Source organism: Astatotilapia calliptera, chromosome 11 (genome assembly GCF_900246225.1).
Source record: "Astatotilapia calliptera chromosome 11, fAstCal1.2, whole genome shotgun sequence".
Classification (NCBI taxonomy): domain Eukaryota; kingdom Metazoa; phylum Chordata; class Actinopteri; order Cichliformes; family Cichlidae; genus Astatotilapia; species Astatotilapia calliptera.
The window spans coordinates 11,759,560-11,777,770 of NC_039312.1; the positions used below are offsets into that span (position 1 = coordinate 11,759,560).

The following is an 18,211-nucleotide window of genomic DNA, read 5'->3' on the forward strand; positions in this document are numbered from 1 at the left end:
GGACAAGTACTTGAAATGTTATTTATTCTCTACCTCAGTCTTTACCAGTGCACTCTGTGTTTCCTTCAAGGCACTGCTTACACTGGGAACTAACACTGAAAGCTGTTGGAGAATATTCCAAGCTGCAAAAAAATACATAAATAAATAAAAACAACTGCGTGAAAGTTGACCACAATTATAAGATAATTTGCTAATCTGCTAATAGTTAATAACATAATTTGATTATGTGTAATGACAGGGATGAATTACACCAAAGCGTGAATTACCAGACCCGTTATTTTGTTCGATTGTCAGAGATGAACAGTAATATGGTCATTTGGCTTTGCCTGCTGGGATAAAAATATTAATAGCGAGATTTTAATGCGATTTTTTGTGGTTGATATATTGTGTGTGTTCCAGCCATTTCTGACCAGTTTTTTTAGACGATGCCTCAAGGACTCTTCTGCTCATTGGCTCAGCTAAAACCTACCTACAGAAAACACATGCTGCTGTAAAGCTACATTTTACCTGATATTGTACAGTACACATTCCTGATGATTCACAGCCTCTCAGGGCCTCTTCTGTTTTATTTGCACTTTCAGGAGCTGCTTTTTTTTCTTGGCAAATATAGACATCCTTTTTTTTTTGTCTGTCTGTCAACACTAGATCTGTTGCAACTTCAATATTCTCAGTGTCAAATTTGTGTGAGACAAATATCTAATAATAGCCGGTCTATTAGATAGATGGCTCATGCCAGAGTTTAGACACAGAGAGCTGTTTCATGCTGCTCCGCTGTTAGGAAGCCTTCAATACTGAGCTGATGAAATACAATACAATTAGGACTCACACTGATAAACAATGGATGGCGTGCAATATATTGACACTGTATTGCATTTTTGCATGCCTGTTATCTGTTCTCATTGGAGGGGTGTTTAACCGCAGTGTGACCTTCAAATGACACAATGAGGGTAGAAACGCAAAGTCAGCAGAAGATAATTACATTGCCCTCGGTGCTGTTAAAGTCTATTTAAAGGCCGTTCTGAAATTAGCTCTGTGTTTCTGTGATTAGTGTTGAAATATGAAGACAATGTTTTTATCGTTCATGCTGATTTTAATTTTACACACACACACCACTCAAATATTTCCTAAATTAAATTTGCTAATGGTTCCCTGCTCCTTGTGTACAAGGCCATTAAATGTGCGGTACACCCTACAAATCATGCATCTATGAGACGGTAACACGGCAGACAATAATGTGGCAGAGTAGATTATTATATTATTAATACGAAGGGGACATTTCCCCTATCGTTTGAAAGGAGAATATCACCCACACAGCTTTGTACCCGCAGCCGAGGCGAGACTGCCTTTATGCATAATTCATATTTCTATATCGTCATGGTGATCATGTGAGATGAGTGTTTGCTCTCGCAGCAGGGAAGCTGGTTGGTGTGTGTGTGTGTGTGGAGGGAGAAAGGGAGGGGGGCAAGGTGTCATGAGGGACAGAAAACACTGAACGAGGGAAGGCGAAAGGAAAGAAGAGGGAAACTGTGACAGGTAAAAAGAAAAAAAACAGACTCCATATTCGGCTTAATTATCTTCTGTCTAAAAACGGCCCACTTTCACATTTTTCCTAATACAGTTATTTTTACTCAGAGATCGACAGCAGGGATGGGACTCAGAGGTTTCGAGAACGGCACGTAAATAGTTTCTGAGTCAGATTTGTACTCGCAGTGCAACACACCTCCATGTTATCCCCAGGATTTTTATTGGCTAATTAACTGACTGCACTCTGCTGTTTCTAAATTCATGTGAAATATAATGTCGCACAATATTATCTGAAAATAGCAAAGACAAGACAAGAACCTGAAAACACAACAACACGTGAATTAGAAAAAAATAAGCCTGGATTACTCGAGATATTTGCATCAAGATAAAAAACCCACAGCAGTGATGATACGCCTTTACTTTGAAAGGCATTATAGATGCCTTCCTGCTGTTATTATCAGTATTATTATGATTATTATTATTATTAGATTTTTTTGAAAGCACCAACACATTCATTAATTCCCCAAAGTGAGATTTTCTCTACCTGGAAAAACATTTTCTCAGAGCACAGTGGTATTGCTGTTCTCCACAAGTGACAAAATTAGGAATTGTTTCATTCTTGTTCATAGAAAATCGTAGAAGAAAGGTTCCTAATATGAATTCACCTCAATACTTTTGTAATAAAGGTATAAGAAAAGCAGAAAGAAATAGCCGCGAACATTGATGTCCTCAATAATTTGTGATCTTGTCTTAAATGAGCCAAAAATGCAGAAATACCATATAAGTCATACAGAAAACATCTCAACATGCCCTTTGACCTTTCTGTCCACTTCCTGATTCGGGAGGGGGGGGGGCAGTAGTTTGCATTGAAGGCAGTAGTTTGAAGTTTAGCTGCTTCTAGCCTTTATCCAGATAGACCAGCTTCCAGAAAGTCCTACCAATATTAGGATATATTATTTTTGCTTTCTTATTAGTGGCACCATAGTGTAGTAGTTTGTACAGATTATCGAGCAGAAGCTCTGTGTTTCATTCCCAGGAGGAGACACCAATCCCTTTGGGGTTGCATCAAGAAGGGCATCCGGTGTAAAAATCTGCCAAATCAAATATGTGGAGCTACCCGCTGTGCCGACCCCTGGTGAATGGGGGAGTAGCTGAAAGTAGCTATTTTTTGTTTCTTATTGTTTTTTTTTTGCTTGTCTCCACTCATCTTCTCTCCATCCTGGGTGAACTCAAATCGATCCAGTTGCTGCTCCGAATCTTCTCGAGAGCCTCTCTTACAGGCACACACAAACACACGCGCACACGTCTCTCGTTCAAGCTTGATATTCTGCTCTCCCGGTGGACACCATGAACTAGAATTAATTATCTCCGGCCCGTTATGGACACACGCACATATCGCACATCCACAGAAAAACGCACATATAAACACACATTCGCCCACTCGTGTGTGTGTGTGTGTGGTGGGGGGGGGCACTGCGTATGCACTTAGCAGCGTAAGTGTGAAGTTGCTCATATTTAGTATTCCCTCGGCGTCGTGCAGAAAGATATTGCAAAGCTGTGTCTGTCCGTGCATGTGTGTTTGCGTGCGCAGACGTGTGTGAAGGCTGGAATTCAGAACTGTATTGATTAAACACAGCAGGGGGTGAGTGTGTGAGCACTGCAGATAGCTCACTCACCTGCCACTCTGCAGACACACGCACGCACGCACACACACACACACTCACACCACACACCATCATGCACAAACATCAAACTGTCCGTTGGCTTCCTTAAAAAGAAGCTGCCTGGCTTTCGATATGATGAATAAAAGAAATCAAGGAATTTTAATTCGGCTTTGAGATGCGAAGTATCACATTTGTATTGAAAATGTGTCTCGAGCCATTTTCTGTTCTTCTTTGTGGCGGAGAATATGCCGCTGTTTGACAGGTTTACCATAACGGACAGTACATTTTCACTCAGTGAGTACAACAACAACTTTTACCCTCTAATTTGTTGGTCATTAAAATGTTGTTTGAATTTGACTGTAAGCGCCACAATGGCAGCGATACTGGGGCACAGCAGCTTCTCCAGTCCGTAAGACAGCACAGAAATTGTTGAAACACAAAACATGACGGTAATTGAGAGGCACTTTACTCAACACGGACCTTTCACTCACCCAGATTAATTCATATGTAGCTATTTTGTGATTTTGCATTGCTATGTCCTGTTCAACCTGCTTGGTCATCGTATCAGTGATATTTTTTGATGGGTATTCAGTGGTTTTGCAATCAGTTACAGTCTGATTCTTACCCTGTGAGGAGTTTTAGTATTCATTTGGAAATTTCAAGTCCACCAGACAAAACTGGAGGATTGAAAACAACATGGTGTTAAATGATTGGTAGACATTATCCATATATATCTCATGTCAACTTAATAATCAGTGCTTAGCGCGAATTTCAGGACCTCCTGATTGTAACTACACCAACATTGCGCCTGATATGAATTCAGAAGCAATGTTAAATCACACACATCATGCGAAACGCTAACATGTCACAGAGCTCATGTGAGCTCGTCAGCTGCATGTTGGAGCCGGTGAGACTACTTTGCTTGAAAAGTTGGACTAGGTTGTTTTTCAGTACTAGAATGAGCTTTTCTAGTATTGTGTATGAACTATGTGTGAACAGAAACCAGGTCTTGAAGATGGATCCAGCTACGGCATCATTGCGAAACCCTCAAACCACCGTATACCCTCCTATTAGTCAACAGAATGATCTGTCAGCACAGGCAGAACTGAAGAATTTGTAATATTCGCCTCAAGAGAGGAAGCCAAACAACAGTGAAACGGCCTGATAATCTAGAAATGATGCATCATTTACTCCCTTTTTGGGCATTATACATGTTATGAACACCCGTGGGGACTGTAAGGCTAATAAAGTGATCAGATTATAAGTGTCTAAACATCCTTATGGCTTCTCCTTCTCCTCTTCTTTTTCTTTGACCTGATCATTGAGATCCTTTATCCGTTTCCTGTCCTGTATGCTATATTTGTCTCCTTTCCTTTTCATTACTCCTCTCCTTTCCACTCTACTCACACCTCCTCTCCTCGCAGTCATCAGTGTGGTGGCAGCAAGAGAAAAGGAGCAGAGGGGAACACATCGGCCGGGGTCATTCGCTTGTCTTTCATTCAGCCCTTTCCTTCTGTTCTTCCTTGCCGCAGATTCATTTTGAGCAATTTTTGTTGTTGTTTAAACAGTTTGAAGCATTTCTCTGTCTTTTTCTTTGTGATATGAGGCATGAAATGCTGATTTCCTGTGGTTAATAGAAGTAAATGCTGGACAGGGTTGAAATCAGTCCCACTGGATTGTGGATCCGACTCTCATCCTGTGGACAACATCAGCAAGAGAGAAAATTTCTCTAAATTCATTTTAAATCCATGTCAGGTCTGTCAATCAACTCTTTACTTGGTTCTAAATACAACTGTGTGTGTAATGCTACGACACACAAGGTATCAGGGCTGATTTGTGGCGTACTCCCCTTCAACACACTTGTGATTGTCTGAAATGATGCTGACACTTATAATTGCGACGCTGGTTATTTTTGATACATCTCTAGTTACGTGTAAAGAGCCTCTCTTGGAAATTGCAGCAAACCATTTACTGAAATTTGACTCAGGCTGTCCATAAATATCACAAATAACATCCTGTAACATTTATGAAAAAGGCTGCATGTGGAGGGGTGCGTTTGTCTTCTCCTTCATTATATCATCCACTGTCTGTCTGTCTGTCTGTCCATCCATATCGCTTTCTTTTCTTTTTCTTTCTTCCTTCCCGTCTCTCTCTCCTCTTCCTCTATCTTTCCACACTACTGGGTTTTAATCACTGCTGTAATTGGCAACTCCCCGCTGTGCATGTGCTCTCACACAAACACACACACGCGTGCTCTGCCTAGCTGCTGCAAATCCCTCTGGCAATGTATATGCGTGTGTGTTGTGGGGGCAGGAGAGAGAGAGATATGGAGAGATAAGGATAATGAAAGAAGGAGAGTTTCAGAACTACAGGCCAACTCACCAACTCCACAATCTGTCTGCTGTGTGAAAGTGGAGCTAGGCAGCCAAACTGTAATTATCTAAGGGGGGCAAAAAGCTGCGTTTCAAGATTTATTACAGAACACAAAGTTGTTGTTTTTTTAACTGGAGTTGGTAAAGAACCTGACTCAGTCAAATTAATAATATGCCTAATCACATTCAAAGAATGCCACAAAAGGTATATATAGGAATATGTACCAGCAGTGATAGATCACTATAAAGCACCAATGCAATCTAGCAGCCTTGCTTCAAACATTTATATCTATAGACTGCAATATTGGGCATTTCTCAGCAGAAAAAAATGAGCTATGTGAAATAGTTGTGATGACATCTTTTTCAATAATTTCCCTTGTGGGATCAATAAAGTACCTATGTATCAATCTAAAAGATGGATATCTCACACAGTGATAGAGACTTAAAAATAGGCATTCCTACTAATAAAGACAGAATCAGTAATGCAGGATAAATATCTTGTAGCATTTCTGGCTGTCTACTAAACAACCTTCAGGATCACAGCCAGAAATGCTTTGTGAATGAAGACAAATGTGTAGTAAATCAGTGGTGGTAAAGCACGCAAAATGACCAGGAAACAAGAAAATGTCGTTCGGATGTTTGGATGATGATGTGTCCGGTAGTAATGCGTTTTTCACTGACTGCAAGGATTAAAGGAAACAGAGGAGAGACCGCAGATGTGTCTCGCAACCTTCGTTTTCAGTTGGTTTTCAACCTGCATACATCCAACTTAATGTCACAGACAAGTTTATTAGATCTAGGCGGCAGACTGTGGATTGCAGTGCAGTTACTGCAGCATTGCTGAAATCTCACAGCATGTAGGCGCCTTAGGACCAAGTAAAATGATCAACCAACCATTTCTGCACCTCGGAGAACTCGAGGCAACTTTCTAAAATGATGAATCAACTGTTTGCACACGGATCCTGATTTGTTTTCTTCTTATGTTAGGTTTAGGTTTGTAAATAATCATGAAAGGTTCCTTATATGTACACTGAAGGAGGGCCATTGATCAGTTTACACTCAATAAACACCTCAGGCCTCCGTTTATCTAGCGTGGTCATAAGTGTCCTAAACACCTGTAATACTGAAATGCTAGATATTTATCACCTACACCTCTTCCTAAACTAAAGTAAATTAAAATACTTATTTGTAGTACTAAAACTACTTTAGCCACTTTAGTTTACAAAGTCAGTTATATTATAATGTTACACATTTGAAACCATAAAGTAAATAAATTACTAATATACATATTTCTCATGATTATTTGATGCAAATGTCACAAAAAAGACTTTTTTCGCTATCTATATTGTAGAGGAGCAGCTCAAATGTTACACATGCAAAGGAAAATTGTACACAACTTGATGAAATATGCATACAAGCACAGACACAATTAAAGGACTGCAGTATCAGTGTGTGAACTAAGTCCCTGTTGAAACTGTGTCCAGGCTTAGGTAATGATTTTGAAGGTGTATTTTCTTGTGCTGTTGGTGTTGTCCAGCCCACACTTTTCCACCCCTCACTATCAGCACAAATCAGTGCTGGCTGATTTACAAAAATAAGCCTTTTTGTGCCAAGAGCATATGCAGCGTGTGCTAAATGGCAACACAAGCGAAAGTACAGCAGAACACATAGACTTTGAAAAGTTTTCATTCAGAAAAAACTGAGCAGGACGAATGTGTCTGATCACTGAAAGGAGTTTTTCGGATCCGTGCTGAATATAGTGAAGCTCTTTTTTTTAAACCAGCAGTTGCCTACCAAATCCTGAGAACCATGTGACAATGGCCATGCTAAACACAATGTTAAAGAATCCCAGCTTTATGGTTATCATGGCACATTGACCGTAGAAAGAAAACTTTCATGCTTGTGCAAGTTTGTGTATGTGTGTGCTTCTGTGCATCTTTTATGTGGGTCACCCTACCATGTCTAATGGCCCCTTGCTGCGTGCAGCGTCCTGGGCTGAGCTGCTCCCTGCTGTCACACTCACACACACACACAAACAAATGCATAGACTCAGTGGGGGAGATTTTGGGGTGTCCCTCACCCTAATACCATCCACAATACACCAGCACTGCATCTGTTGCTCCTACTCTCAAAGTTGAAAGTTGATCAGCGAAGTGCTAGCATGTCTCCGCTCTCTAGATTTGTCTGTTCATTTTTATTTTTCACCTTAACTCTCTCTGTACACTTGTTCCTTTTTGTTTTTCTTTTGAGTTCCCATCCCTCTCCAAAGATGGCTAACTATTTTTCCAATTTTTCTCCACCTTTGTGTTTCTACTTTTGACTAGCATTGGATTGTAAGCGTTAGCCAGTGGCCCAGTCTTTGTCTTTTGCCTGTCAAAAAATGGAGGCAGAGGCTTCACCCTCTGAAGGCCTCCATCGTACAGACAGCTGTTTAACCTGCTAGCAATTGCCTCAGCCAGGTGAGCTTCTGCACTACACAAATTTAAACGACTGCTGTTACTGACATTATGTCTACTTTGATTGGGATTCAGGCTTTGTACTGCATAAACCGGTTAAATCTTTGACAAATACATGTGCAGTACTTGCTGCTGGATGGAAAATGCTAAATTGCTAAATGAAGAAAAGGGTAGGAAGTAGACGAGTTTAGTTGTATGTGCAAGTCGAGTATTCTAATTAAAAGTGTGTTGTTTTCCTCCAAAAATCCAGCGCCTGTCAATGCAAAGTAACCACAGTGAGAAAGAAAGAAAATGGCCATAAGTAAAATCTAATACTGCAGTTTTATTTACAACCTTCACTGTGAATAATCTGAGAGGAGAGGAGAGGAGGGGGATGGGTGGGGTACACCCAGGAAAGCAGAGCAAATACTGAGATGCTGAAAATTGAGATTGCTACAGTTAGAGCCCGACTATCCCTGCTCTACAGCTGTGACATACACATACACACAAATCAGAGAATCTCAACTAAAAACATGAAGAAGGTTGAAGAGTGAAACTTCCTTCATCCTCAAAATCTCTTGGAAAATTTGCAGTTTTTTTTCATAAGGTCATTTTTCACAATTTGTGCAACAGTATGCACATTTACGTCCATCCATAAAGCATAAAACACTGTAAAACACATGCAGACCAGCTCTCAGGCACAGAGAAGCCAGTTACGTCAGTATATTTTCACACTGCGGTAGTGTGTCTTTGTCTGCTTGTCGGCCAGCCAGCTGTAAGATGGAGGGCGAGAAATATGCTTTTAACGGACGACTTCGTCAGGCAAAACCCACGGCTTTGTCGTTTCTGTTTACGTGCGGCATCGTTTGCTCTGTCGATTTACGTCAGATGATTACTACTGTGTTATTTGGCTTTTATTTTGTGTATTTGTGATTACTTGTATTGTATGAGGTCGTGTGTGCAGGTCGAACAATGCACTGATTGGAATAAGTAGTTCTGCATGTCGCAGTCAGCTTAGCAGGTAAATGGTACGCCTGTGTTGTGCGCTCCACACGGGAATGCACAGCATACCCGGTGCGTCTTAAAATGTTTGTGTGCACATTAGTGGGGGATGGCAACCTCCTGTTCATCTAGCCACAGCATCAGCTGTTGTTCTGTCACAAATACACACACGCGCACACACAAATTGAAAAGCAGAAGTGATTTGTTCCAATCCTATTGCTGCAGAAAAGGAGAGTGCGCAATAATATATGTGACTGATAAAATAATAAATCCATATTATTGCGGCACAGCGCAGAAACACAGTCCTGCAACACATGTAGCTCCCTTTATGAAGCTTGTAACATTGCCATTGATTCCACTCTTAAAGTAAATCAGCAAACTTCTCGTTTTTTTGTTTTTTTTTACTTAAAGTGTTTTATGAGCTTCTCATTAGCGTAATATGATTTTCAGTGTCACCGTCACCGTCTTCTCCTACCTGACCCACCCGGACAAACCAGCAGCAACATAATCGCTGGACGCAAACTCGATGGTGTTTGTTTTCGCTTAGCTATGACAGCGATGCACTGAAGACAAAGCCGTTTCAGGCACCGGCATCGATATGTGACAGACACGGGCACAAAACAAAACCCCGGACATGCGTGGTGAGGCAGAGGAAGGCTCAGAGCGGCTCACACTGATTCAGACTTAGAGGAGGCCTCAGTGAGAGAAGGTTTGTCGTTGTTCCACGAACACAAACCCAGATGCTTTCAGGCTTTGATTCCAGGTTACTTTTTCACTGTTCACAGTGGGAGCGTGCACACACACATATATATATACGCAGACACACACATGCACACACACCATGGACTGGACTGATAGGATTAGAGACTCGCGCTATATTCTCTCTGTGTCTTTCTTTTCCTCTCTCACCCCCTCTCTCTCTTGAGCCTGCAAAGCCTTGATTATTCACAAGGTTAGTTCCTGATTGCATATAGCAGTAGCAGACACAGGTTCATTATCTCTCCACCTCTTTTTTCTTTTCTTTTTTTGCTCTCTCGGTCGAGCGAATAGGCTTGGCTCACATACGGACTCAAATTTGCAGGCTCACAAAAGACACTCTAGCATGTTGCGTATTATTGTCTTTCCCTTCATTATTTCCTTATTTTAAATCTCTCTCTCGCTGTCTCTTGATATTTTCCTCTCTATTTTTAGTGTCCTGGAACCCAGGTATATAGAGGATTATTCATGTATAGTAGGTAGGATGATGTCTGCCGTCGATTATACTAATAAAATTGCAGTGAGCTTGAAAAGGCAGGTCTAGCAGAATACTGATGACACTGTATGTATGTGTGCGCGTGTGTGGAGGATATCAGTGCTGCAGCAGCGAGCTTCAAAAGGTAGCCGTCGGCCAGCCCTCTGCTGTCACACAGGAGCTGTCGTTAGAAAACCTCCAACGGTAGCTCACATACAAACACAGCATACGAGGACGAGTTTCTGTTAAAGAAAGAAAAAGTATCAGTGGAAATGTTGTGGTTTTGTTCTAAAAGACATTTCCTTGTGAGAGTTATTGTCCCGATATTTTCCGTTGTTGGTATTCTGATAAATGAATGAAGCTCTTATTTGTTTATTTCTCATTCGTTGTCAGGATGTCGGAAAAGATTGTTAGTTTTTCCCCTCTTTCTGAGGGACAATGTCCCTATTCGGAGGAGGGTGCGAGTGCAGTGTTGACACATGTTAGTGCTGGCTGATTAGTCGACACATAAAGGAACATGTAGCCCCTCCATCACTATTCAGCCATTTTGTCTCCCTGTCTGTCACCCCGGTGGAGTGGATGTTTGTGTGCGAGAGAGGCTTTTGTTAAGGAAATGCAATGGAAAGAGAACGAACGAGAGAGAAGACACCATGAAAAATTACACCGACCACAGCCAAGTCCCTGCGACCCTGGGTTGTTGTTTTTTTATTGCTAATTTCTCATCTTGGGATTCTACAATATTTAAAATTTCTATTTAAAAAGTAGAATTTTATATGTATGTGTGTGCTGGGAAAGTAATAAAATGCATTTAGTGATGAGTTTGTAGTAGCGCGTTGTGTAAGGTATTGTGTCAGATCAGAAGGTCGGTGGACATTGTGTCTTAAGTGGATTAACCGGACGGTCAGTGAGACACACAGCCAAAGTGGCAGCCATAACCATGCCTCTGTCACTTAAAATTTTCTTATGATACTGATTTGTTTCCCGAGACTTTTTCACAATAGCAGGGTGGAGTTTGTGCAAATTCGCTGTGTAATCTTTTTGCTAAAAGCATGGAGGCTGACACTGTCGCAGCTCACATATTTACCGACATTTTATACATTTAAAACGCCCTCAGTTTTTTTGCATGTGGTCAAAATAAGATTGTTTATCGTTGTTTGCGATCATCTGTTATTTAACACATTTTTTATTATATACGGCAGATAAAAATGCCTGAATTATTATGCCAGTAGTGTTTCAGTTTCTGAATCTCACTGGGTATGCAACATTTAAAAAGCTCTTGGACCTGAATATCATCTGCAATCTGCATTAAAATGAATTGTTTTATAATACAGAAAAAGTGACATTGTTGTTGCAATGAAATGAATAATCTCACTCTGCAGGTGTTTTGTTGTTTGTTTTGACAACCATATATTATTAAAGCGTTACAATTTGTATTTTTAAAGATATTTCCAGTATTATACAGTGCAGTCGGTGCAGTATTTAATTTCTGATATATGTAACACATGCAAACACACCTTACTATATATAGTATAATATTCAGGGTAATCTTGCTGAGCATTTGAGCACAGAAAATATGAGTGTGATTTTTTTTTTAACAAAAGACAGAAGAAATTCAACATTTCTTAAATAGTTTCTATTAAAAAGTAATTGTGAAGTACGCATTTGTAATTGTAATTTTCACCATCTTTATATTATTGTTATCATTATTATTTATGTACATTGTTTGATACTGTATTCAGATGGATTAATTACTTACTGATTGATTTTTCAGGTCTTGCACTGTTTTTGGAGAGAATAAAAAAAGCATAAACACTGTACCTGATAAATAGTCTGTGTACCTTTGAACAGCATAGCTCCCCCTCTGGCTTTCAGGAAGCTTAACATGTGCAATGCACCTCATTTGGTGGCATCAGTGCGTTGCTGTGACTTTGTGGTCATCTCTTAATTATTTTTTGGGGGGTTTTCTACTCTTAATGCTCAAACTAAATCATTTAAGCTCATTTTATTCTTCACATAATTGCGTAACTTCCTAGACAAAGCATCACGGTTTAATTTCATGCCCAACATTTTTCTATTTCTGTCTAAAAAGATTCTGTGATTGTTTTGATAAATTACACTATTATTATACAGTATTTTACATACTTATAGGTAATCACAGAGATACTAATAATATGGTTTAAAACTACTCCCATGGATCAGCACTGCATTGACAAGAATAAAAATAAAATTAATACATACGTACTCGTGTTTTTCGTCAGTCTTCTTACAGGGATCAAATTTAAAATCATTTCAATAGAAGCTTTCATATTTATTATCACAGTGCATATTATGCCTTATCTCTACAGATAATAAATACTTAGATGTTTCAGATTTGTTATCAAGCTCTGTATGCCTTATCACTGCAAAGTAATCTATATATGTCTATATGTATATACTTAACCTGGTCTATGATAGACTAAATGATAAGCTTTCTAAAGTACTGCGAATTCGATTGTGATCTGATTATACCTTCAAGGCCTTGAAGTCAAAGTCCAGTCAAAGAGCTGCTTTATTCCACTTATTTTCCTCATATTTCTGCTTTTTCGTCTTTGGAAAGTGATTTCAATAGAGGGGGACTCCACAAGGTTGCATGTGTTGTGTAATGCCGTATACGGTAGTTAATGTGCGTCTTCTCTAAAGATGTTGTTCTGTGAGGTTTAAAAGGGAACAAATTATTACTTTGTCCCTTTGATAAAGTGTGACTTTTGCTCCATTGAATTTAAATTTTAGAACACGTGCACATAGTGTGTGATAGCATTTAGATTTGTTTTTGAATGTTAATTACTCAAAATTTTAAAGGTGTGTTTTCTGTCTAATGGTAACTATTCAACATCTTGAAGCTAGGTTGCTTTAAATGAGGCCTGTTCGTGTGTGTGTGTCGTAACCCTTTTGACTGCTGTCAATTTTTCAGTCTTTCAGTTTTTTGGTTTTATGTCTGTGTCGCACATATTTCCAACACACACACACATATATTCATTCATCTCTATGCAGGATCAGTCATGCTAAAGGTCGTCTATGTGCCAGCTTGACAATATTGTCTATAAGCTGCTTTGGAGCAAGAGAACTTCTAAGGACAATCACCAAGAGGAGGTTTTCTTCGCTTTACGTATGGCTCAGTGTTAGCGTGAATCACCGAGGTGGAGGGTGGCGATTCTTTTCAGCTCCCTCTCAGCTGAACCCATTCCAACTGTGAATAGAAACTGCAATTGATTTGCTAATGATAGAGTATTCACTGCTAATAAGATGGATATAACAACCTTGTCCATGTCGGTTTGGGAGAAAATTGGCCTCCTAAATTGATTAAACTGAAGGTGAACTGGAGGCAGCCGTGCAGGATGCTGCTTTATGCCGTGGAAAGATGATTTGAGATAAATGTGATGGAGCTGTTTATTTCAGCTTTTTTTTTTTTTTAACTAGAACGTGCCGTTTTATTATTGTATAATAAAATGATTGGAAATTTGTAACAATTTGTGAAATTATTAAGACAAATTTTATCATAATCGACACTTAGACTGTCAACATCGCTGTTATTTCTACTGTTTTAAACATGCAGAATTATATTTTATGAAGAACTTTACACATCGGTTTGTTAAAAACATGCAAAAACATTTTTTTTTTCTTCAGGCCATTTAGCAAAAATGGTTATTGGGTTTTTATTTTACAATATATTTTTTCCCTCTTATATCAGCAGCCGCTGTGCCATGAGTTACTGACTGGAGTCATTGTAGGTTTGCAGAGTCATGTTTTTGGGTTTAGCATTTCAAACTAAATCACTAATAAAGAGAAAAATCTCTGTAGAGCACTATTTTGAATTTCACTCCCTTGTTATTTCCCATCAAACTAACATTTACACCCTCTCATGGCTTGTTAAATTTATTTCCTAGTTCATAATGATATGACAATAATAATGTTAGTCATTAGGCCCTGCTGTGGATGTGACACAAATGGCATATAAATCCAGATGTGACTGGCTTTAATGAGCAGCTGCTGACGATAATCCAGCTGATAAATGACTTTTAGGAGCTTTAAAACCCCTTCGGCTCCAGCATCACTCCACGAGGAGTTTATTTTTCAGCATGACATCACGAGATGTAATAAAATATCAGGGAAGAGTGTGGTAGCTTAGCGCGTCAACCACATATTCGCAGTGTTGAGTGAAATCCAGCAGAAGCCGGCTCTGCCTCTCTGTGTGCCTTGTGTTTAATAAAACAGAGACGGGCCGTAGAATTGATTCAGAAGAAGCCGAATGGCATTGAAACACTACAATGAAACTTGAGAGCTGTGGCCTTCCCAGTGCTCTGGCTCGCTGTGTTCGTCGCCACGTCGTGCGTCTCTGTAGAGGCGTGATAGAGTGCAGTGCATGAAATCTCAGCGTGGTTTTACAGGTAGATCACAGTGCTTGTACATCACACAGCAGTGCTATGTAACTCAGCTGTCTCTCCCATCCTCAATTTCCTCCTGCAGAAATCTGTATGAGTGGTGCCTCTCTGTCTGTCTGTGCAGGATGGATGCGGGATGGAGGACTTTTACCATGGCAACCACTAATGCAGTATAGATGCAGGGACTGAGCATGGGCTACTGCTGTAATAATACAGGATTCGTGGAAAGCAGGTGAAATGTCATCCGGGCTGTTTAAATGAGCACCTTTGAAGTCTGCTGTGGTTAACATTGAATCCCACTTGGCTCTGGTGGGGAAATTAGGCTATTGTTTCCTGTGTTAGTTCAGCACCCAAGCATTCTTTCTGCTCAGTTTCGATTCAGGAGCTTGTAGCTGACCAAAAAATAAAAAATAAAAGAGTCTCTCCTCAACACTATGCTATACTGCATAGCCTCACTTCATTCATATGTCAGCCCCACCGTCACATTGTTTCCTATATCGGCTTATACTGCCCAATCCTCATAATCCGTCTGTAGTCTGAGTCAAATATCTGGTCCATGCAGTGTCCTCTCACCTTCTTTTAGGATGTGATTTCCTCTATCCTCCTCTTCCTCCTCTTCACACACTGGATTACAACTGTCCAAGTTTGAAGAGTAACACCGAGCAGGTTAGCAGAGCGTTTTCACCCTTCCTGCTGTTTTTTAATATACCACAAAATTAGTATTGTTATTACTAATTGAGAGCAGCAACATCACCTCAGACTATTCTGTAGTGAATAGAGTGACTAAACAATTTTGTATTTAACGCTGTAAAAAGTAAATAAAAATAAAAATGACATTTAATTTTTTTCATTTTTCACATTTGTTTAAATGAATTTGTCAAGCTCGCTATAAGCATCTGCTACACTGTAAAGTAAAGGCCAAAGTGAAAGCGTTATAGTGTAAAATACATGGTCAGTGACTGACAGAGTATATTTGGTTTGCCCCGCTGTGTTAGAGCCATTTTTCAGTGTCAAGAGGGCCATAAGTCGCAGCCTCCGCACGAGAGTGTCGGTCCAAGGCAAACATTCCTTCCATGTGGCCCGGTCTGTATCCCTTCTCTGACCTGCTGTTGCTGTGTGTGCATGTGCCTGTGTGTGTGTGTGTCCCTGTGTGTGAGGGCGTATTTGTTTTGTCTGCCCCTATCTATAGCTTTGAGCTGCCCCTTTCTTTAACAGCTAGAGAAAGAAACCACACCCCTCGGGCCTTGGCCACTGCATGTGTATGTGGCACTTTGCTCTCCTGGGATTTGGTGATTTCTATTGCCGTGCCATTTCCTCACCAATAACCACGAGATGCCAAACTCTTCAGTTAAACAAGAGCAGAAAAATTAAGAGAGGAATTTTTGATAAAAGATATTATAATTAGGGACACACGTGATCATATGTGCCTCAAAATACACATTTTGGGATCAACACACCAACGAAAAAACTGGTCTTTCTTGTTACTACGCTCACATACAGCAGACCTGCACATAAATTAAATAACGCAGCACACAGAAATTCTGATGCAAGTGTTCACACAGGCATAAGAATGCAAACACACATGCGTATGTGAATACACAGCACCGGTGTTAGCCAATGAGAACGGAGCTTGAACAAGACCTGCAAGTCTCTTGTGACTATCTGCTCCTAGGAGACTGGGACCTACCTGTTTTTATGTGCTTGTTTGTGTCGCTGTTGGCACCTTGAGCTCTATATTATCATTACCTTGACCTGTGTTTGGTCAAAGCAAAAGCTGCGTATGCATACATGCAGTTTCGTCACATTCACGCACGAGTCAGGATAACTGATGCTTCGATTAAAGAGCTAGTGCCAAGCATTCATTCTTTTTTCTTTTTTTCCCTATGTGTAGTATAATGTTTAATCTGTTGTCATACTTGTCTGCTGAAATGGATCAAAAACACTGCTGGACTTATTTGTGTATTAATTGCCGGCAATTGACTAAATCCACCCAAAAATTATAGGAGTTGGACAGATTATTGTGAACTGACCTCACAGTGTGACATGATGCAGGATTGGAGAGGCGTAGATTACAAGCAAATATACAGAGCGTTTAAATTTCTATATAAAATGCAAGTAGAAATTAATCTTAACATGTTCGTCGTTTCAATAGTGCTGCTACTTCTACTAATGATGATGGTGATTTTATTGTATTCTATCAGGCTGCCTTATATTTTCCAATGATCTATTTACATCCAAACAAAAAGAATTTGTTATTAGAATTAAAATGTGCTTTGTCCTCTAAAACACCCTGTCTTGATGTCCATGCTGCTCTGCGTTTATCAATGAATTGCAGGTGTAAATACTCAGCGAACTCCTCGTGCTGCCAGGGCGGAAAATGAAACGGCCTCTCCAGCTGGAAGAACAAGTGTTGTGTGGGCTCCCTGAAGTGGTGCAGCACTGGGTCATTGGAGAGCCACAGCGTGTTTGGGAACACAACAGTCTGTGTTTTTTTCAGCACAGCTTGTTGGATGAAGGGCCATTTCACAGGCATTATGGATTAATCTTTGGCAGGATCCCTCCAGGATCAAGCAAAACTGGGCGTTTAACCTCATGTGTCACGATAGAGAGTTCTCTGGTGATAAACCAGGACAGAGAGGATTGAAGGTGACCCGCATTTCTCTGTAGATTCATTACTTGAGTCCTTCTTAAAAATAAAATACGGGTACACATCCTTCTTCAGGTAAGTGGTACCCATGGACAAATAAATAATTAAACTGCCTTAATGTGAAGTGGAAAACCACCACACATTACTGTGTTATATCTCCCTGCTGATCACCCGATGTCCTGTTTAGGTACCAGAAAGTGACCGTTTGAACTGCGCTGCTGTGTCTGTCACTCCACCTTGCTGTCACCTGCACACAATCACAGATTCACAGCTGACACGTCCCAACGCTGCTTATAAACTGTTCGTTACGCTCAATATTGAAATGCTTTCAAGTTCATTTTGACAGGAGGTGTGATAGACAGGTGTAAATTGAACAGTCTGGGAGCAAACAGAAAGACTGCTTATATGTATCCCAGCAGCTGTACATGTGTGAACTGTTTTATTAAATAAACGAATGGATGTGATCTTGCTTGTTTTCTTGCATCATGAGATTAATTTTAAAACAAGAATAATAAAAAGTGATAGTATTTAATGATCAATAGCTTTTCCAGAGATACACTAAATCAAGAGATTGCGTTTCAAATGCATTTGATCTTTGACTTTTTTTTTTTTTTTTACAGACGGCAAATATATTTTTTAACCCTTTACCTGGACCTAGAGGTCAAACTAAACTGTAAGGTAAACCCAGCACATGTGAAGCACTTCCAGTTCCCTGTTGCCTTAATTTGACAAGGATACGCTATGTTTTGTTTATTTACTGGGCTTAAATTGTGACTATTGGTATTGTCTGATAAAAATGAAATAATGAATCTATTATACAGACATTAACATTTTGAAGGGCCTGTGGAGCGAAAATTTGCATTTTTATTCATGCAAAACAACAACAACAAAAAAACCCAAACAAACTACAGTACAAGA

At 39.9% G+C, this 18,211-nt stretch overlaps 1 long non-coding RNA gene across 3 annotated transcripts; it reads left to right on the plus strand.

The window, feature by feature from the left end:
* Window positions 1–6,852: 6,852 nt before the first annotated feature.
* LOC113032528 (uncharacterized) lies at window positions 6,853–17,840 on the plus strand. Of its 3 annotated transcripts, none has more exons than XR_003273895.1 (3): window positions 6,853–8,019; window positions 14,771–15,729; window positions 16,982–17,840. It is a non-coding gene; the product is annotated as an uncharacterized LOC113032528 (long non-coding RNA). The 3 variants fall into 3 exon arrangements; XR_003273896.1 differs by having other exon boundaries at window positions 6,856–8,019; window positions 14,771–17,368; window positions 17,481–17,840; XR_003273894.1 differs by having other exon boundaries at window positions 6,861–8,019; window positions 14,771–15,312; window positions 15,642–17,840.
* Window positions 17,841–18,211: the final 371 nt, after the last annotated feature.